Raw genomic sequence first — 23,202 nt, forward strand, 5'->3', positions numbered from 1 at the left:
GGTCAAATTCATCCCTGGATAATTTCAGCCCTTGGGCTTTGGTCTCCAAGAAGTAAGATCAATTCATAGTAATCACACCCACTTTATTTGCCTGGGTGCAGTAGCAAAAGGCTCCTATTGTACTGAACAAAAAAGTCATTTTGAGAACTTGCTGGAGGAAGATAAAATCAATAACTCAGTAAGATGTGGAATTGCTGTTAGTTAAAATGTACACTAGATTAATTTAACCCTTTTCATTCTGCCGCGAGCAGTAGTAATCAATCTTAGCCAGAACCATCTTGATTTATCAATCCAAGTTTTGCCATTTCATTTCCTGATCATATCCAAATAACAAAGCCCCCAGTAGAGGGTGCAACAGGGAGTTGATAGTTCTTGATGCGAGCCCCGTTAGACATCACCTGGGATACTGCATGCTGTTTTCCATTCCTCAGTACCCGAAAGACACCGACTAAATGAAAGGAGATGATAGAAGAGGAACCAGTTACGTGAAACATGTTAAAGATGCTTAATATGTATAACGTGTCTAAGGAATGGAAAATCCATTGGCGAGGCCAATGTTATAACCAAGCTGCTTTGCATAGTGTGGGGCGATTGGTCTAGGGTCTGGCGATTCCAAAGGTCCGGGGGTTCTGTCCACCGCCTCCCCCACTACTGCTAATTCGAGGAACGCAAGTGCAGTTAGCAAAATGGCTACCCCAGGAGGCAGTTGTGGTTATGACAAACTGGCGGTCCACTGAACTGAAGGAAGGTTACTTGTGTGACTCATGGTTACCAGGGCAGGGAGCAGGGCTGCTTTTACAGGGCTCCTATGTTCCTTCCCACGTGTGTAATCAAGATGAGGAAGAGTCAAAATTTCTCCTCGCAGCAGCCTTGGCAGTATCGCTAAACTGTGTGCTGGGATGTGTAAGCAATAGGGTATAGCAATGGTGGGGGACATAAGGCCGAGGGGCTAGATGTGGCCCCTGGCTTTCTTACATCTGGCACCTGAGGCTCAGGGCTCTCCCCCCAGAATTGGGGAGCTGTGCTGGTGCTCCAGCCCTCTCTCGCCGCCCCACAGTGAGGCTGGAGCACACAATTTACTAGCCTGGCCCCCCAAGGCTCTGGAGTGTGAGGGGAATGTGGGGAGTGTCTTTCTCCTTCTCAGTTGGGGGCCATGTCTGTGAGGGTTGGAGGGTTTTTTCTTTCTCACTTGTGTGGCCCCTGACTGACTGTTCTGTGGGCCAGCAGCCCCCCGACCCAAGAAAGATTCCCGCCCTGCCTGGGGGATAGGCATCCCTCAGGGCACGAGTTGATTAATCTAGATGGAATAAAGGCACTGGAGAGTCAAAAATGGTGTTGACGGAACAATGGGGCCGACAGCCTGCGGGGCCACTGGGCAAAGGGGGGGCAGCTCCATGCTCCTGGAAGGGCCGGGTTCCTTGCAGGGAAGGGACTGGGCTCGGGGCAGCAAGCCATCAGCACTGCCCAGAGCGTGCCGCACCGCCCCTTGCCCTCCGTGCATCTCTCTCGGCCACCTGGAGTGCGCGGCGGTGGCGGTGCTCCGGCGGTGATTTAAACAGCCTCTCTGGCTGCTACTGCCCTTCCAAATTGCTGGACCCCCCAGAGCAATTGCCCCTTTACCCCCCCACGCCCACCTTGGTGGGACTGTTAAACCACGTTCGGTGGGCAGAGCTCTCGGCCTGCTTAATGCCATGGCAACCACACCACCCAACGTCCCTTTCACTCCTTATTAAAGAGACAAGAAAGAAGGGAAAAGAGTTAAAGCGTTGAAGTATTGAGTGAGGCTTCCATCTCTTGATCCCGTTCCCTCTAGGGGTAGACCATTTGCTGCATGCCACCTAGTCCTCCGGTGGCGATTTAAACAGCCCGCGGCTCTAAGCCTTTGAAGCACCAGGCCCCGGGGTAATTGTGGGCTTGCAACATGAGAATCAGGCTCATAGGTCCTTACAGGTGGATCCTCAAGAAGCAGCCAGGCATAGGGACAAGGCCGAGAGGTCTATGCTCAAAACCCTGGAGCAGCACTTCTGCAGTGCTTTTCATGCAGAGGTACCTAGTACGCTGACTTATCTCAGCTGCATAGGAATTCTTCAGACCCAAGGGGCTGTAGCTATGTCAACAGGAGAATTCTCTCAGGGGATGTCTAGAAAAACATCTAGATATCTCGGAAAAACCCCTCAGCATCCAGGGAACACATTTGCTCTTCCGTGGAAAAAAGCGGAACAACAGATATGCTCTTTCAGGGAGCTCTGTATACCTCGTTCTACGAGGAATAAGGGCTCCTCCAAAAGAGGAAGCTTTTCCGCCATTCGGTCCCGTCTACACGGGGCCAAATGTCAGAAAAGTTTCTTCTGGAAAAGCAATCGTCAAAAGCTATGCAAATTGCGGAGCGTGATTTGCGTAGCTTTCTCCCCCCTCCCCTCCAAAAAAGCTACAGTGTAGATATAGCCCCATTGATGTGGTTGTCTACACCGTAGGCTAGGTCAGTTTGAACGGAGGTGCTCAGGGGTGTGTTATACCCAATTTCCTAACATAGACCTGGCTTTAACCTCAGGGGTTGCATAGCGTTTGTTTTTCAATGGTTTTTTTTTTTTTTAAATCAAATCAGGTCCCACTCAAGATGTGTGACAGAGGGTTCTGCAGATATTTTCTTCTCTTTTTGGAAAAGAAAAAAGCCAAAGTTCATAGCTCCAAAAGAAATAATTTTTTATGGGGAGGTGTATATATGAACTAATCATCTGGAGGGATGCAAATAGGGGAACATAAAAATCAAATTCATCAATGTTGGGGCTGGCAAAAATGTGAGCATTCTTGACTTCTTCCTCGGTCATTAGAAAAGTTAAGTGAATTCCAAGCAGAGCAATTAACCATGATTACAGAAGTAGCCAGTTCCCTGCGAAAGAAGCAGACTATTGTTAGCAATGAATAAATAAATAAATGAAACGGACTCCAAAATGGTCTTTATGGGAAAATCAATTCAAGGGATGAATACCAGACTAGATACCAGAAGAAACAATTAAATGAATTGATGCCTAATTTTATAAATATTTCACGAGCTAGAAACTGGACAGCAAAAGGAAGTTGCAAAATTCTTAATTTAAAAATCAGCAAGAGCATTTCTGGACTGTGGTGTTGACTGGACAGTTTACTGGGCAAGTGATATACACTATGGGCATGTACACTGCAGAGCAAAAATCAAATTAATATATGCAACTTCTGTTGTATCAACTGAGTAGCTGAAGTCGAAATAGCTTAATTGGGTTTTTGGTGCTGTCTACACAGCAGGAAGTTGAAGGAAGAACACTCTTCCTTTGACTTTTCTTATTCCTTGTAAAATAAGTTACAGGAGCCGGAGTAAAAAGTCCTCCATCTTGACATTTTGAAATAATACCTTGCTCTGTAGATGCGCATTTTGTTATTTTGAAATAACGTCAGTTATTCAGAAATAAAACTACTATCTAGATGTACCATATGTGACTTCTTTATACAATTTTTCTGAAGGCACAAGAGAAAGGAGAGGATCCTGTAGGTTAGTGGGAAGAGCCAGGTGTTAGTTGTGGTAATTTGGCATCTTCCTAGCAGCAGTTGTCCATGTACTTTATTGTGAATTAGCATCACTGTACCAGTGTAGCGGTGTAACTAAAGGGGTACCGTGCCCCACACTGCCAGTATACACTGTTAGATTTGTGTTTTATAGTTTTAGACTGTAGAAAACATGGTCTAGAAACAGAGCGGATTGAAACTTCCCAAACTTTCAGTTTATGTCCAAAATTTGATTCCTGAGCAAAACAAACAAAAAAAACCCCTCCCAACTCAGAGCTTCAGGGTAATTGAGAATCATAGAATACTAGGACTGGAAGGGACCTTGAGAGGTCATCGAGTCCAGTCCCCTGCCCTCCTGGCAGGACCCAGAACTGTCTAGACCATCCCTGATAGACATTTATCTAACCTACTCTTAAATATCTCCAGAATTGGAGATTCCACAACCTCCCTGGGCAATTTATTCCAGTGTTTAACCACCCTGACAGTTAGGAACTTTTTCCGAATATACAACCTAAACTGCCCTTGCTGCAGTTTAAGCCCTTTTGCTATCCTCAGAGGCCAGGAAGAACAAATTTTCTCCCTCCTCCTTGTGACACCCTTTTAGACACTGGAAAACTGCTAGCATGTCTCCTCTCAATCTTCTCTTTTCCAAACTAAACAAGCCCAATTCTTTTAGTCTTCCTTCATAGGTCATGTTCTCTAGAACTTTAATTATTCTTGTTGCTCTTCTCTGGACCTTCTCCAATTTCTCCACATCTTTTCATATGTGGTGCCCAGAACTGGACACACTATTCCAACTGAGGCCTAATCAGCACAGAGTAGAACAGAAGGATGACTTCTCGTGTCTTGCTCACAACATACCTGTTAATAACAGGCATTCATAAACCCTTCGTCTACACTAGGGGAGATGCTGGAATTAAGAAACCCAACTTAAACTACGCAATTAATGTAGCTGAAGTTGAAGTATCTTAACTTAAACCACAAAATGGGAGGTGAACGGGAGCATGCTTTCCTGTTGACTTCCCTTACTCCTCGTAAAAGCAGGACTACCGGCATCAACGGGAGCTCCCCCTTAGTTCATATTAGCGTGTCTTCACTAGACCCACTAATTCAAACCCAGGAAGATTGACAGCATCTCTTCATATCTGTAGTATAGACATGGCCATACAGATGCTCTTACTCTCCTTCTCTGATGCACAGAAGTTTTTCAGCCCCCTTCTCACAAGGTAGACTTACAGCAACTCTCTGTATTTTACGTTAACCAGTTTGGTCTCAGCATGGAAATTCCGTGTTCCAGTTTTTAACAGCCAGTGCTGTAAACAGCTGTGATATTAATCTAGAAGCGATTAACAGGAAAAATGATCAGCTTAGCAATACCGACACCTTGAGAACCAAAATGTAGGTACCCCAAAATTAAGAGAAAATGTCTATGCAAGTGTAAAGCACTTTCTCACTCAACTGCAGACTGGATACATCGATATTGCTCACAATGACTAGTCTTTTAAATCACCGTTCCTTACCCATGGGAAACAACATCCGAATGCCCTTTTGAGCAATATTTCTCTGAGCTACACAACACTGTTCATTTTTGTCAAGAGCGCAGTCTGTTGCTTTAGCAAACACTGGGTATCGTGATTAATCTGCCTGCAGAGCTATTTTTGTTACTACCGTTGCCCCTTTTTGACCTGAACAGCTAGTCAAAGTTCAGCTCTCTGGAGATGATCCCGTTGCGAACAGAAATTGATAATAGAGTCTGGTGGGGTTTTTTTTTTTTTCCAATGCAATCTTTTTTTATTTACAAGGAATTTACAAAGGCCTGCTGTGAATGCAGACAGGACCCAAACCAAAAGATGTCGTTTCTCTGAGTTCTCCAGGGTTATACACCAGAAGGCTGCTTGGCTTTCCTGCTCTGCCTCTCAATTTCTTCCCTCCCTCTGAGGTGTGTCTAGACTACACTCCTCTGTTGACAGAGAGATGTAGATTAGGCACATTGAAATTGCTAATGAGGCAGGGATTTCAATATCCCATGCTTCATTAGCATAAACATGGCCACCGCTTTTTTCTAAACAGAGTTTAAAAAAAAAAAAAACCCTGCAGTCTAGATGCGGATCTGTCGAAAATAAAGCCTTTTCGACAGATCTGCGTCTAGACTGCCTTTTTTTTTTGTTTAACTCCATTTAGAAGAAAGCAGCAGACATGTTTATGCTAATGAAGTGCAGGATATTTAAATCCCTGCTTCATTAGCAATTTCAATGTGCTTGATTGTCATCCCTCTGTCGACAGAGGAATGCAGTCTAGACGTAGCCTCATAGTCTTCCACACATCAAGGACTTGTTTCCACTACTCCAGAGATCGATGCTACAGTGATCGATCCACTGGCCATCGATTTATCATGTCTGCTTAGACACGATAAATTGATCTCTGAGCATTCTCCCATTGATGCTGGTAATCCACCAGGATGAGAAGAGTAGCCAGCATCAACTGGAGAGAAACCACACCAACCTTACCACACAAGATGCTGCAGTGAGTATGTTGGCTTCAACTACACTATTTGGATAGCTGAAGTCATGTGGATTAGTGTAGACAAGATCAGACATGCACTTACAGCTGGTCAGTGTAATGCTCTATCCAAACACTGCTAATTTGGGGAAAGATTCCAGTATGCTCTGTTTTTATGTATGGCCTCATAACTGTCTTTTTTTTAAAATTGTCTCAGAAGGGTAACCGTGTTCGTCTGTAACTTTAAAAACAACATGTAGTTCTGTGGCATGTTTGAAACTAACAAATATATTCATAGTATCATGAGCTTTCGTGGGCAAAACCCAAGGAGGACATGGTCAAACCTTTGTTTCAGCAAGGTTTTAACTTGATCACTTACGAGGTTTAACCTATTTTATAGCAATACAGTGCCTAGAGTACAGCCAGGAAAAGCAAGTACTTAAATGATTAACATTATTTTAAGCAATGAATGCATTATAGATCTCTCTATGAAGTCTGTGTGCTCATAGCGATGGAGTATGCTTTGGGGAAAATTACTGGCTTTTCTCCTGTTCTTTCCAGAGCTCTGGGAATGCGAATAGGGGAGGTGGCTTGGGCGTTATTTGCTTTTATCATTTTGTGATTTGGGAGGAAGGGAGCACCTGCTTAAAGAATTCAAATATGTTAGTGGGCATGGAGAGCAATCAGTCACACTCTTCTTTATAATGGCCCCTGAGGGTAGGTGAGAAAGGAACAGGTTTAATTTGCAGCAAGGAAGATTTAGGCTAGATATGAGAAACTTTCTAACTATAAGATTATTTAAGGTCTGGAATAAATTATTAGAAGAGGCTGTGGAATCCCCCTCACTGTAGTTTGTCTAACCCTGTTCTTAAAGTCCACCTGTCACAGATGGTCCAGGTTTATTTAGTTCTGCTTCAGCGCAAGGGGCTGGACTAAATGACCTCCCGAAGTTGCTTCCTGCCTTACATTTCTATGCTTCTGTGATTTAGAACATGGCAACCTTCCAGCTTGTCAGATAAGGGATAGTAAAAACACAGGGACAAAATTGCCAAGACACCCTCTCTGTGAAAGTGAAGGCAGTTTGCTGCACGTGTTACTGATTCTTAGTTTACTTGGTTTGAACACTCAAATGCATTGCCTGTTCCCACTTTTGGCTTGTCTTTGCTTAGTGCATGAGGGATTTCTGCATATAAACCGAGAGGTGCAGTCCACTGGCTTCCAAAGGGCTGATGTCTTAATTAGGCTCCCCAAATCATTGGTCACTTTAGAAAATGTAGAGGAAGAAATGGATCTATCTATGCTATTCTCACAACACCCATTAGTGTAGAATTGAAGTTCCTCACTATTTTTGATGGATTTAACCTCACAATCTCCCTGGGAAGCAGGGTCCAGAGAAGAGCAACACACATGATTTTAAAGGTCTAGAACACATGATCTATGAGGGGAGGCTGAAAGAATTTGGCTTGTTTGCTTTGGAAAAGAGAAGACTGAGAGGGGACATGACAGCAGCTTTCAAGTACCTGAAAGGGTGTTACAAGGAGGAGGGAGGAAAAATTATTCTTCTGAATAGGACAAGAAGTAATGGGCTTAAATTGCAGCAAGGGAGGTTTAGGTTGAACATTAAGAAAAACTTCCTACCTGTCAGGGTGGTTAAACACTGGAATAAATTGCCAGGGAGGTTGTGGAATCTCCATCACTGGAGATGTCTATCCAACCTGCTCATAAATATCTGTCAGGGATAGTCTAGACCAGTGTTTCTCAACCAGTGGTATGAATACCCTTAGGGCTACTTGAGAGAAGTCGGGGGGGGGGGGGGTACATTAACACTATTGAAATTTGGAGAAAACTGAATGTTTGTTTTAAGTTTTACAGCGCTTTATTATTTCTGTACTTTTTACATCCAAAAATGTCATCGCCTGCTCAGCTATGATGAAGTCGTTGCACAAATGTGTTGCAATGGTAGAAAAAAAATGTGTGTGTCTGAAAACTGCAGGTACTGGGGGGTACTTATTTTTTTAAAGGGGTATTTTATAAAAAAAGTTTGCGAAACACTGGTCTAGATAGTGCTTGGTCCTGCCGTGAGGGGAATGGATTTGATGGCCTCTCGAGGTCCCTTCCCGTTCTAGTCTTCTATGATTCTATAGATATCTACCAGGGATGGTCTAGATGGGGCTTGGTCCTGCCATGAGGGCAGGGGAGTGGACTTGATGCCTCTCAAGATCCCTTCCAGTTCTAGTGTTCTATCCGTCTATGAAATGGGAAGGGCAATAAGTGAACTCTAATTGGTTAATCTTTTCAAACCACTATGCGAGTGAAAAGTGCTGACAAGTATTATTAAATCCTTTCTATGAAACCATCTGTTCTCACTGCACTTTGATGTCCACTGCTCTGCACCAGTGAATTAAACAAGACTTTGTGATTACTCACTCAGCTTTATGCATGTTTCTCACTTGATGGTTTGAGCATTTTTATGTTGCTGTATTTTAATTCTTCAGACTGTCACTGCCAAATTTGCTCTCAGGGTCGTCTCCAGGTAATTTATTTGTTTAAATCTGATAAAGTGCCTATCTCAAGTGCTAGGCATGGTTCGGGATTAAAAACCACAAACCGATAATATCCTAGCACAAAGACTATTTGTCCAAACACTGCAGAACAAAGCCTACATAATAGTATTACATCAGTAGTGAAATTCATAGATTCAGAGACCACATGGGACCATTGTAATCAGGTTGTCTGACCTCCTATGTAATACAAGTCACAGAACTTCTTCCAAATAGTCCTTAAAACATATCTTGATTTTTAACATCCCGTATCTTAGAGGTGGGGGGAATCCCTTCTCGACGTTTAAAATTGTTAGTCATAGAGACTCCAACACCACTCTTAAGGCACGTTTAGACTGTGTTTTAATTTCAAAAGAAGATATGCATGTTTGGCAGGAATTTGCATATCTTCTGATCGCTTTTTTGAAAGAGGTTTTTTTTTTTCAAAAAAGCAAGCATTATAGACGTGGTTCTTTAAAAAAAAAAACAACCCTTTTTTCAAAAGAACCTATAAACCTCAATTTTTGAGGAAGAAGGTTCTCTGAAAAAAAGGTTTGTTTTAAGAAACATGTCTAGACTGCTTGCTTTTTCGAAAAAAGCTCCTTCAAAAAAGCGATCTGAAGAAAATACGCAAATGCCTGCCAAATTTGCATATCTTCTTTCGAAAGTAAAACGTAGTCAAGACGTGCCCTTAGTGAATTGTCTCCATGGTTAATTACACTCACTATTAAAAAATGAGTAGAGGCAACTTAGGGCATGTCTATACTAGGGAGTTATTTCAAAATAATATCCTGCTTATGAAGAGGAATCGTGCTATGGTGAAATTTTTGTTTCAGGAGTTATTTCGAAATAACAGGCTTGGTAGTGTGGACACTCACCTTTATATTTTGAAATAACTCCCTAGTGTAGACATATCCTTAGAAGCTAACAAATACATAGGATCATGACCTTTCATAGGTAAAACCCACTTCATCAGATGAGCTGGAGTGGAAAAACAAAACACAAAGGCTACATCTACACTGTAGGCTTCTTGTGCAAGAACTGTTTTGCACAAGAGTTCTTGTGCAAAAGGTCTTCCACAAGAGCGCGTCTGCACTGCCATGGCAGTGTGGACGCTCTATTGTGCAAGAAAGCTCTGATGGCCTTTCTAGCTATGGGGTTTCTTGAGCAAGAAAATCATGTTGCCTGTCTACACTGCCTTCTTGAGGAAGAGGTCTTGCGCAAGAAGGCTTATTCCTCGTGGGGAGAGAAATAACTCTTTCGGAAGAAGCCCTGTTTTCTGACGCTGTGCTGTACATTTACTTGCTCAAGAACACTTGTGTAGTGTAGACACCTGGCAAGTTTTTGCGCAAGAATAGTCGTTCTTGCGCAAAAAGCCTGCAGTGTAGACATAGCCAAAATCATTGTACCATTCCACATGAGGTCAAAGAGGCCACTTCAATTTATTTGCTCCCCATGTAAGTACTTAAAAACAAAATCACCACTTAGTCTTTTCTTTGCTAAACTAAATAGATCAAGGTCCTGGAGTGTGTGTGTGATATGCACGTTTTTTAATCCTTTAATAGGCTCTTCTGGGAACCCTCTCCAATTCATCACCATTCATGTCCACTATGCGGAATGAAAATCCGTCTACTATGTGGAATGAAAACTGTGAGCAACGTGGATGGAGCACTGGGATGTGTTGTCTCAAGAGCTGGTGCAATCTCCATCCTTAGAGGTTTTTAAAGCCTGGCTTGACACAGTCCTGGCTGGGATGATTTAGTTGCTCTTGGTCCTGCTCAGAGCAGGAGATTGGGTTAGATGACCTCCTTAGGTCTCCTCCCACCCCTAATCTTCTATGATTTGAAGTTCTTTGTAATGTTGCATCTACAAAATCCAAGAGAAACTAAAGTCCTGGTCTGCGCTTAAAATGTACAGTGGTGCAGCTATGTTGGCCGGACTCCCTAGACCAGCGGTGCGCAACCCGTGGGTCGGGACCCCTAAGGGGGTCGTGGATGTCTTCCTGGGAGTTGCCATAGCGGTGGGCATAAGCCCCAGCCACCCGGATCTAAGCACCGTGCTGTGCAGCCCCAGCCGCCCAGATCTAAGCACCACGCTGCTCAAATTACCTTGGGGGTCGCAACACGAGTACAATAAAATATGGGGGTCGTGGTTGAAAAAAGTTGCGCACCGCTGCCCTAGATCACATGGGTATGCCAACAAAACCACCACCGTAGCAACAGCTGGGCCAACAGCACGGGGCTTGTGTGAGCACAGCTAGTGTCGTCGGGAGAGGCAGTGTTCCTACTCTTTTTGTCAGTGGGAGCTTACATCGACCCTGGAGGACCCTGCCAGTATCGGTTGGCCAACATAACTATGCTGGCATGGACCCTAGTAAGAGAAACTGGTTTGCTGCTACTCCAGAAGGTCCTGCACAAATAATTAAAAGTCAAATTGTGGCATTCGTGCAGCAAAAACCATGAAGATGAGGAGTGCCTTTATTCCTCTTCATGGGCTACTTGGTGAGGCCACATCTGGAGGATTGTGCCCAGTTTCCCTCCCCTCCCCCACTACAGAAAGGATGTGGACACATTGGAGAGGGTCCAGTGGAGGGTGAACAAAATGATGAGGGGGCTGGAGCACATGACCTATGAGGAGAGGCTGAGGGATTTGGGTTTGTTTAGTCTGCAGAAGAGAAGAGTGAGGGTGGATTTGATAGCAGCCTTCAACTTCCTGAAAGGAGGTTCCAGAGAGGCTGTTCATAGTAGTGATGGATGGCAGAACAAGGAGCAATGGGCTCAAGTTGCAGTGGGGGAGGTCTAGGTTGGATATTAGGGACAAACTATTTCCCTAGGAGGGTGGGGAAGCTCTGGGATGGGTTCCCTAGGGAAGTGGTGGAATCTCCATCCCTGGAGGTTTTTAAGTCTCGGCTTGACAAAGCCCTGGCTGGGTTGATTTAGTTGGGATTGGTCCTGCCGTGGGTAGGGGGCTGGCCTCTGACTCTTGAGGTCTCTTCCAGCTCTAGGATTCTATGATCATTAGTAGAAACTGGGGGTGCAGGGAGGGATGGGGCACCTGCCACAGCTCAGCCTGCTGTTCTCCTCTCTAGACAGATGGGCAGGAAACAGGATGGTTGGGAGTGGACAAAATATTGCTGCAGGCTGGAGAGGGCACAATTTGCTCCTGTCTTTAAGGGGAAGGAAAATCTGCCGGGCTCCGGCTGCAACTCAACGCCAAGCACACAGGGAAGGAGCCAGGGCGCTTCTGCGCCTTGGACGGCAAATCAATATCCCCCTTGTTCAGGGAGTGCAATGAGCGGCGAGTTTTGAGTGAAACTAATGGGAGGGCCAGGAAAGAAAAGCCCCAGTTGCCGTTGCCATGACAAATAATGACCAAAATGACTGAAGCATTTGAAAGGTAGCGCTGCGATAGCGAAGTATCCTGTGAGTCACTTGGCTATAATCAGGCGGCGCTCAGTTAGTGCTTGTTAGAGCTGAGAGCAAGCGCTCTGTAACCACAGGGGCAGTGTACACACTGCGTGACTTGCAGAGAGGAAGGCAGAGCCCTCGAGGAAAGGGAGCTAGAGACTGTAAGGGCAGGCTGTGGGGGGTAGTGGTTAAAGCAGGTGACTCCAGATCAGGACTCTTAGGCCGTATCCCTGGCAATCAGAGAGGGGCGAGGGCTGATGGTTGGAACGGGTGGCTAGAAATCACAGCACCTGGGGCTTTTCCTGGCTCCGCTCCGCTGACTTGCTACATGATCCAGATTATATTACTACACCTGGCTGCTGCCTGGTGCTACCCCTCCATAAAATGCACAGGGATACTTTGGAATCCTGGCATGAAAAGAGGAAAGGTGTTTTCCTAGCAGGTGTTTCTATAATAGACATGATGCACAACACACTCGCCTACCGCACACTTGTGGGGATAACATGAGAACGGCCAGATCAAAGGTCCCATCTCGCCCAGTGTCCTGTCTTCTGACAGTGGCCAATGCCCCAGAGGGAATAAACAGAACAGAAAATCATCAAGTGATCCCTCTCCTGTCACCCATTTCCAGCCTCTGACAAACAGAGGATAGGGACACCCTTCCTACCCATCCTGGCTAATAAGAACTGAAGGACTTAAACCTCCATGAATTTATCTAGTGTTTTTGAATGCTGTTAAAGTCCTGGTTTTTACAACATCCTCCAGCAAGGAGTTCCACAGGTTGACTGTGTGCAGTGTGACGAAAAACTTCCTTTGTTTGTTTGAAACCTGCTAACTATTCACTTTCATTTGACCCCTACTTCTTATGTTATGGGATTAATTGGATAATGTGACCAAGAGGCGCCTACACTCAAAACCAGAAAGCAAATTAAAAAAAAACCCTAAATGTACTAGTGGGATTTCTTAAAAACTGTCATGATTTTAAAAGTCAACCTCGTGTCTTTTTGGGGGGATCTGACTCATGTTTTTTTAATGCTTGGGTTTGTCAATAGGCATTCATTGAAAACCTAATGGGCGTGGATTTGTTTCATGGTACATTTTATAATCAGCCAGAAGAAACAACTTCAGTTGCTTAATACATTAGGAACTAGCAATCCATCTCATGTCTGACTAAGTCAGAGTCCACCAGAGAAACGCAGACTTCTTCTCCACTAAACTTAGCTTGAGACAGCTGCTTCTCTCTTTCCACTTCCGATCCATTTTTTAACCTCAAATTCTAACTGGCAACAACACTACTAGGCCACTAGGACCCATCAAGGTTAATTTCTAGATTTGGGGCTAGATTATTCACAACAACTTGAACCAGTACTCTGAGAAATAAATAATAAATTGCAGCTAACCAAGAGTCCCATCTGTTTCCTGACCCAGAAATAATATCTCACCAATTGCAGGATCAATAACACTTTGAACTAGTTCTTATAAGAGCATGTTCAATTTCAGAAAAGCTCTGTATCCTCCGTGTGTTTTTGTGTGTGTGTGCATGTGTGTTCTCTTCTGAATGTGAAGGCTGATGCTTGTAATATACGGGGTGGGGGAGGAAGCACATTGCGGGTTATTTTTTTACAGTCATGCTTGATTGCATTCTACCTAAATAAGTGCAATCCAGCCAGACAGTCTAACACTGAAATCCTGCCGAGTAGTAGATTTTTATTCATGAACATACAAGTAGCTGTCAGAAATGAAATCTCCAGGTAGTTTATAACAGCCGGGAAGAGAAGCGAAGGTAGGCCAAGTGTACAGCTCTGGAAAACTGCAGGAATCTTCAGTTAGACCCAGCGAGTGTAGGAGCATCCAACATTGGGGGAGGGAGGGAAGGAGGGACTGAGGCTATGTTTAGACTGCAGGCTTCTTGTGGAAGAAGCTTTTCTGGAAGAGATCTTCCGAAAAACCTCTTCCGAAAGAGAGCGTCCACACAGACAAAGTGCATCGGAAAAGCGATCTGGTTTTTCGAAAGAGAGCGTCCACACTGAATGGATGCTATCTCGCATTTAAGCTGTGATTACTACAGGTGGAGTGGCCACTAGGACACCTGTGCTTTTTCCTCTTTTTTGGAAAGAACTCCCTCTTCTCCGTCCCCACACTCCTTTCTCCAAAAGCGCTCTTTTTATGGGGAAGAAACCTTTTTCCGAAAGAGATTTACTGATGTCAGAAAACCCCCTCTGTTCTTTCCATTTTTTTTCAAAAGAACACGATTGCAGTGTGGACGTGAGTGAAGGGTTTTTTGAAAAACGGCTGCTTTTCAAAAAAACCCCTGCGGTGTAGAAGTACCCTGAGAGACAGACAGACAAACTTTGCTAATTAACAGTGTGTTGCAAGCTGAAAAGTGGAAATAAATGCCCAAGCTTTGCAGCTCTTCTGGTCATTAAAGCATATCCTGATACTACTGGAATAGAGTTAAAAAACCTCAGAATAATCCAATCTTGCTGGCTCCAATCCATCCTGGGATGGAAACCTTTATATGATGACTGTAGAAAGTTCTTTAAATACCAGTGGTTTTTTTCCCCTGTGTCATGTCTTCCACATAATGCTATGGGGCCTCTCATCTGTTTATCTCTACAGTCCCCATAGTGTTGATGACAGGCATTAATACAGCTGGGACTTGTAATCCAAATAGTGCAAGTAAAGATGGGCCAAACTCAAATCCCTACAACTGAAAGGCAGCGAACTTTAGCAAATCCAGATGAAAATGTCATTGCTGGTTCATATTGCTAGGAACACCTCTTGAAACACTGGGGAAATTCAGATTTCCAGAATGGGATTCTGGATGTGTGAGCTTTGGATTCAGCTTTAGGCATATGGTTTCCTGTGATATAGGCCAACCCAAAGTTTCATTTAGAATTGCTGACAACTTTTCCGACTTCACTTCCAAGTCTTTGGGGAAAAAATTAACTCTGGCCATGAAAGTTCATCAGAGTCCTCTTCATTTGTATTCATCTTGGCAAACCATTCCTCAGACCAACATGTGCACAATACTAACTTTGTGTTATCTGGCTCTTCAAGATAGGGTTGTCTATGGGTTGGTGGACAATGATATGAGAGAACTAATGCATGCTCTGAATCAAGTATGCCACGTAGTGAGAAGCAGGAATGGTAAATTATTCTAAATACCCACAAATTCATTCTTCCGCTCTACTCTGCACTGAGTAGGCCTCAGTTGGAGTATTGTGTCCAGTTCTGGGCACCACATTTCAAGACAGATGTGGAGAAATTGGAAAGGGTCTAGAGAAGAGCAATACAAATGATTAAAGGTCTAGAAAACATGACCTCTGAGGGAGACTGAAAGAATTGGGCTTGTTCAGTTTAGAAAAGAAAAGACTAAAAGGGGACATGATAGCGGTTTTCAAGTATCTAAGAGTATGTCTACACTACCACCCTAGTTCGAACTAGGGTGATTAATGTAGGCAACCGAAGTTGCAAATGAAGCCCGGGATTTGAATTTCCCGGGCTTCATTTGCATCTTGCCGGGCGCCGCCATTTTTAAATCCCCGCTAGTTCGGACTCCGTGCTCGCGGCTACACACGGCACGGAGTAGGTAGTTCGGATTAGGCTTCCTATTCCGAACTACCGGTACACCTCGTTCGAACTAGGGTGGTAGTATAGACCTACCCTAAAAGAAAGGGTGTTACCAGGAGGAGGAAGGAGAAAAATTGTTCTCTTTGGCCTCTGAGGAGAGGACAAGAAGCAATGGGCTTAAATAGCAGCAAGGGAGGTTTAGGTTGGACATTAGGAAAAACTTTGTCAGGGTGGTAAAGCACTGGAATAAATTGCTGAGGGAGGCTGTGGAGTCTCCATCTCTGGAGATATGGAAGAGCGGGTTGGACAGACACCTGTCAGGGATGATCTAGATGATGCTTGGTCCTGCTGTGAGGGCAGGGGACTGGACTTGATGACCTCTCAAGATCCCTTCCTGTTCTATGATTCTATGAAATAAAAAAAGCCCTGCATATCTCTATGCAGCTTGTTTCTTCTTCCATCAGCCTAAATGATTCCAAAGAAGTGGAGGGCTTCCCATTCTCTAGCACGCGGCTAATTTTTAGAAATTGCACACAGAATGAAAACCTTTTGTCATTCACTGTGTGCACTTCAGAACATCTCTGTCTTTGCTCAGTTAAAGCCAACATGGCCATTCATCAGCACATGCACAATGAGTTAGTACTAGTTTCAATGTGGGAGAGGGGAAAAAAACCAGGATGATCAAAAATACGTAATTTGTAATGTGCCTACAAGTGTTCCCTGTGGCCTACGGTGTGACCACAAACTCGTTGAATCCCATAATTCTAGCATGGAATTAGTTTCGAGCAATAACATTATATGTGAAGACATCAAACATTCATGGCCACAGCTGAGTTTTTTTCAGTCCATAAACCTCCTCTGAACACGAGTAATAGAATTATCGAAAAAGAGAGCAAATGTTCATCACAAACAGACTCTTTTCACAGCCATCCATGAAGTGCTGCTATCACAGAATCCTGTGGTCTGTTGTGTAATAGATTAACTGAAAACCCACAAAATTAGACTTTGGGCTCTGTTCGATTTATGTTTCTCCATAAGTCCCTTACCCAATGAAATTTCCTGTCTGAGCCTTCAGGTATTTAGAACATTACCACGTCCCCTTTTCACCAGGCCAGTTCTTCCTGTATCCTCTGTTCCAGGGTTGTTAACATCAGCTAGTTAAGTGGACTGATTTAGTTCCACATCATATTGGCCACAAGTTTGTCTCCCTTCTTGTCTCGCCTGGCTTTTCTGCATTTTTCAAAGCATTGAAGCTCCGTGAAAAGCCAAGTGAGTCTTTCTCCATGTTGCCAGTGGATGAAATCTGTATACACTAATTTAAGTCCAGCTTACGTCTCAAATAGGACTTGATTGGAACATTAGCCTGCTCCTGCAGAAGGGTGAATTTCACATCCAGTACCTGATGTTATGCCCTGGAATGGACATTACACAAATGAGCCAGAATGTGGGCAGAGAACTCCCAATACAAATGGATGGTCATTGTGTAAAATGGGATCTTGCCTTGTAAAAAAGCTCAATGAGATCACTGGAATAGGTATCCTGTCCTTTATTGCCATGGACTTTGGATCATGCCCATACGGGAACATGACAATTTCTGTGTTACAAATTGTTTTTGGCCACAACTGTCCAGATGACCTTGAAGAAGACTCATTAATAAGAAAGGTCAAATTAGAACAGAAAGCTGAGTTTTGATGTGGGATGACTTCTTTTTGTTTTATTCTCCTCCCCTTCTACATGTTGAACATTCAAAGGAATTGAGAACCCCTGCTAAAACAGTTGCTTAATTGAGTCTCCCATCTTCACAGAAAGGGATGACAGAGCCACTTAAAAGAGAATCAAATTCAAAAACCTTCCTAGTTCAGAGAGGTCTTTCCAAACCCCATTAATAATGAGTTGTCAGAAATCACGACAAAGAACCGATACAAGGTATTTACAGTATATATTTTCATTTCAGCTCAAGGACCCCAGCACATCAAATACAAATCCTGTTGCTGAGCAATGTTTAAGAGAATATCATGTTGAAAGTTTCATTTTTTTTGCATTCATGTTGTCATATTTTTCTGTTTTCATAATGTACTTTATGCACACAGTCAAAATTAACATGGTTCTGGGTAGAGACAATTTTATTCCGTCGATAGCTGGCAGAAAATGGGTTGGCATTTTCGTGAATTTTTTTTTCATAGAAAATTACTACCTCTTTTTTCCCTCTGAACTTTTGAAAAGAAAATTCAGTTGGCTCGAATTGTATTTGATTGCATTATAGTCATTCCAGCCCAGATAACTAATGATAAGAATTTTTCATAGGTGATGACTTCACAGAGCTATTGTTAGCTAGATTGGGATCGGTCAGTAAAGTAGTTCTTTTCTCTCATGGCTTTAGCATAAGGCTGAACAATTTCACATGCCTAAAAAGAAGAGGGTGTTACGGCTGATCAAAATGGATTACAATGTAGCTCATCTTGTGTATAGAAAAAAGACCTGCAAAGATTACAACTGAGAATATGTGCACTGTTTCTTGACTACATGTCTGAACGGTGCTTTCCACTATAGCAAACATGTATGTGCGCATACACACAAAAGAGGCCAGAACTTGTACACCACTCTTTTAGGAAAAGTCTGACCAGAGCTGAAGATTAAACAAATGGAGTTCCACAGAAACTATTCTGTAACCGAGAAAAAATTTTAATAGTGATAATTGCAAGCCACGTTAATGGAATCCACTGGTTAAGATATACTTACCGGCTTGTTTTCTCATTTCTTCCTCCTCATCCACTTTTCTCTATGAGCATCTCTTTCTCTTTCACCTGTTGCATCTTTTCATAAGGTCAGTTGTGAGCTCTTTGGAACCAGGAATGGGTTGTAGCACAGGAGGGTCCTGGTCTTTTTCTGGGACCTGGAAGCCGTCGGTATATGAAAATTGCCAAGAGAATCTAAGAGGTGATGCTTCTGGCCCAGCACCAATTTCTTCAGAGGGAGGTACAAGAAACCTATCTGTAGCAACTCTGGAATATCTTGCCCTTAGGGAAAGCTTACTTTGCTGCAAAATAAATACAGGTTGCATCTCCCTGGTATGGCACCCTCAGGACCTGATTGGTTCCAAGTGAGGGATTTTGCCAGCCCTGTGGAGATCTCTTCTTACCCCCCTGCTACCGTCCCCTCACACCTGGTGTGGATGCCAGCTGGAGCCTGCCACCGGTCCCTCTACACTGCCTTCCCCACCGGAGAGTCCAGCTGCGGCATACTGGGTTCCCAGCCTACTGGCCTGCTGGGCTCTCAGCTGCCCACTGGGACTCTGATCCTGGAACAGTTGATGGACCAGAGAGTCCTAGTTTAGAAAGAGTCAACCTGTAATAGATAAATAATCATTTCATTTAACCATCCGGTGACCTCCTGTAGCGGGGCCATGATTCTCTCTGATATTCTAGTCAATTCCCACCGACTCTTCCATACGAGGCTGAGTGCCCTCAACTCCTACTGGCATGGAGAGCTGAATCTCCATGTCTGTGAACCAATGTAGCAGGATCCGAGCCCACTGCAGCCATTGCACACGAGGTCCTGTCGATCAGGACGGTAAAAGGTCGCTGTGCCCCAGTGAACATTGAACAGCTCAGCTGCAGGGAACTGCCATCTCGGTGCCGTTGTTTTGAGACGATATGTTGCTTGCCTCTTTCCAGAATGCTGGGAGCGGATGCTGTCCATGTGCCTACCTGGCATTCCAAGCAGCAAGAGAGGGAAGGGGCAAACAGCTTTTCATTGTTCTCACCAGAGAAAATGTAGAGCGAAATATTGCAGCGAGGCTCACCTGACCTTCCTATTGAATCGGTGAATGAACAAGCATAAATCAAAGTGGACAAGTTGAGTCTCTCTCTTCAGAGCTTGGGAAATAATAATATATCATCCCCGTAACAATACAACATCCTCCTCCGGACGTTCCCCCACCTGTTTCTTTGTGTCTTTTTAGCAAAAGTTTCTGCTGTCGGCCCAAACCAGCCAAACAAAAAGAAAAGCAACTTCTCAGTGTACAAGTTTAAGCATAATGCAGGGAGGGGGGAAAAAAAGTGTTTGTAGGTTCATGTGTAAAGTTATTTTATAGATGTCTCCTAGAAATGATTCTATGCAATATACTACCAACAGTCTTAATAAATATACCTCCTATCTGGGAACCGATAAACAAATACTTTGAACAAACCAATATGATGTCGTGTTCCAAACCTTCCCATTTCTGAGACCTTCCCCGTTGGCGAGATTGAGGCTCTGCATTCCAGCCAGGACAAGAGGCAGCACACAGTCACAGTTGTTTCCTTGCTTCCCCAGGCCCGTCGGGAGAAACGAGCTGCACAAGGCTCTCGCATTTGAGTTGCCCGGAGCTGTTTTGGCAGAGATGAAAAGTCGTGCAGCCAATTCTCCCCTCAAAGCTCTCAGTTGGCTGCTGTTTGCCCTTTAGGTTTGCAGTGATGAGCCAGATGAAATACGCCCCAGTGAACTGCTGAGCGTTTGGGGAAACTTCAGACTTTCCAGGCATACGAGGCAATATTCCCGGGGGAGCCGTAAGAACATCAGTCTGATCTGCTCCAGGTGTAGGAGAGCTTTTTATTGTTTCTGAGAGAAAGCCAAGAGGAGAAAAGGGTCTGAGGTGGGGGGGGGGGAGGGGGGTAAGAGGACTGAGGAACCTAAACATCTTTTTTTTAATGTCTTTTTCACATTTTTTTTAACTTTGCTTTGTAAAGTTACTTTTTTCTTCTTAGGCCAAATTAAGTCCTGAAAAAAATCAGGTGCAACTCTCACTGAATCTTTCTGACCAGAGACAGAGAGGAGGCAAAGGTAGCTTGTGATCTAAACCAGAACTTTTAGAGAAGGACTGAGAGATTCCTTAGACTTAGCGGTTAAAGCATGAAATTGGAAGCAAAGACTCCTGGGCAGCTGAGGTTGGGCTTGTCTCCACTATGTTGGGGATTGATGCTGCAGTGATCACTCCATCAGCCATCAATTTATCATGTCTGCCTAGATGCGACAAATCAATCTCCGAGTGCTCTCCTGTCGACACCGGTATTCCACCAGGACAAGAAGAGTAGCCAGCTTTGACAGGAGAGGAGCCCCTGCTGAACTTACCATGCATAAGATGCCGTGGTAACTATATCAACTTTAGCTATGCTATTTGCATAGCTGAAACACATAGATTAGATTGACAGTGGGGTTAGTGTAGACACCTGTCAGGTGTGACACCAAGTCACTCGAAGGTACCTCCTTCTATATGCTGCATGGAAATGCATTGACAGTTTTCAATTTTAGCACCATAAGATACGTCCTGAGACCCCTATTGTGAACCCAGGTTGTTTGCTGAATACTTATTTCCAGAGCTTTTTTTGTGACGGGACTGCCCAGCACTCAGTACCGGCAACTCCAGTCAGAGCTTACCTGGAAAGAATGGAGTGTACTGGCATCTCTTGAATGAAAATGGCTGTCTTAAAGGGGCCATGTCTCTTAAAAGGGCAATGCCGGCTCCACCATTTTTTTCTTTTGTTGCTCAACAACTTTTCCCCGGAGTACTGGCACTTTTTTTTTTTTAACAAAAAAAGCACTGCTTATTTCTATTTGACCAACCAAAGGAAGGAAAGAGGGGGTATAAGAACAACACACATTAAATCCAATAATGTAACTCTCTTTAGCCCCTCCCCCATTGCTTGAATAGTTCATTTAAAAAAATTAATGTAAGGAAATGGATTCTAAATCCCCTTTCCATCTCTTATCCCTGTGCTTTTCATTCAACACATTCTCTCTTTTCTTTCCCTGGGTGCCTTGTCTAGCCATGAACATGACTCCTTTTACATCTCTGATTTAAAAAAAATCAACTTTTCCTACCTTTTGTCCAGGAGGTCTTTCCTCTGGCTCAGCTAAATTACATAGGATTTCCCACTAGCTTCAAAGGGATGAAAGAGTGTAACCTGGAGGCCATGATTTCAGCTGTTAAACAAAAAAAAAAAAAAAAAAAGCAGCAGCAAATTTTCTGAGGCGGCAAAGCCCGAACTATAAAGATACAGAAGAGTTTTTAAAAATCAGTCCCATGTAGTTTCTAGAGGAGGCAGCTGTTTTACCTATGTCTGCGTGTTTTAGAATCCTTGTTACCGCATTTATGTACCAAAGATGCAGCCATGACCACTGGCAATGCATCTCCAAAGGGTAATTCCAATTGCCTCTCCTAGAGGCAGGTGGGCTGGTGGGCTGAGATGCTGAGCAAATTTTGCAGAGCAGATGGGTGGCAAGATTCTATTTTGTTTTATGAAAAAGACATGGGCTTGGCTTTTTCCATTTGACAAGCCAAGTCTGGAAAAGGGCGAGGGGGGAGGCAGCCAAGGTCAGAGGCAAAAGGATTAATGATCATGATTTGTTTTTTGTTGTGGTCATGATCTTAGGCTCCATTCCCTTGGGCTAGGGACTGCACATCCATCTCAATGGGTTCACAGTCTGTCTATGGATTAGCATGTCTTTGTAGACTTGGAAGGAAGAGCAAGGATGTCAAACTTTTTTAAATCTATATTTCTGAACCAGTTGTATCACTTTTTCAGCTGGCATATTTCTGCAGAGTTCTGTCCACTTCGTAGGAATGATGCTGACTTACACCTGCAGGGGGCTTACTGGCATCTATAGATGCCATGGGGAGGTTGACCACTGGTTGCAACTGAGGCCAGGTCTAGTAAGGGAGAAAGTTGACCTCATATACGCAACACCAGTGAATAACGTAGCTGGAGCTGACGTACCTTAAGTCGAGTTTCTGTGGCCTCCGTGCTGTGAGAGGTCGATGGAAGAAACTCATCCACTGACTTCCCTTACTCTTTGCAACCTGTTGGAGTACTGGAATCAACAGGGGCACCATTAGTGGTCGATTTAGCAGGTCCTTACTAGACCCAATAAATCAGATCTCAGGAGATTGAGCTCTGCAGAGTCAAGCTCCTGGTAACTGGAGACAAGCCCTGAGTTATGTTGACTTACACCAGCTGGAGAGTGGAACGATTGACTTCAATTAAATTGCTTCTGTATAAACCAGCTAGAATATGGACTTCAATGGAGTAATGTTGGAATTTGGCCTTTCGTCTGTTATAATGGACTAATAGCTTCAATCACAGTGGCTGTTTGAAAAAGGAAAAACAAGCAAACAAAAACCCAAACCAACAAAACAGCCCCAAAGCTACTCTAAAAAATCCCACCCTGGCTGTTTTACTATTACAGAAAGGAAAGACGTTGAAGTTGGTTTTGTTTTAGAGGATTTTTTTCCCCCCGTGGTTCCTTCAAGTGAGAATAATAATAAAAAAATGTTCCCAAGCCAAGACTTTGATGTATATCAGATTTCAGCTTCAAAGCCAATATCAATGAGTGAGTAATAAACCCCTGAAAATATGAGTGTGCGGTAAAACTGCTGAGACAGAACAATCTTAACTACAGCCGTGCTAGCAAATGTGCCTGTAATCCATGTCACGAAGGCCCACTAATGAAAACTGGGCCGGGTTGTCCTGCGTGCTCCGCACTGGGATCGTCTATCCAGTTAGGGGCAGATGTTCCACACAGTGCAGCTTCTAATGTATAGAGTTTGTGTGCAACTCAGGACGCTTACTTGGGCCCCTAAATGGGAGCAGAGCTTCGTTGGTATT

The 23,202-nt window shown here is 43.9% G+C and overlaps 1 long non-coding RNA gene across 2 annotated transcripts in view; it reads left to right on the plus strand.

Annotated features, from left to right (window-relative positions):
• Nucleotides 1-23,202, plus strand: part of LOC106732657 (uncharacterized) — a 51,549-nt gene that overhangs the window by 19,677 nt on the left and 8,670 nt on the right. The gene's annotated exons all lie outside the window — the stretch shown is intronic.

This window comes from Pelodiscus sinensis, chromosome 28, assembly GCF_052426305.1.
Source record: "Pelodiscus sinensis isolate ZL-2025 chromosome 28, ASM5242630v1, whole genome shotgun sequence".
NCBI lineage: Eukaryota > Metazoa > Chordata > Testudines > Trionychidae > Pelodiscus > Pelodiscus sinensis.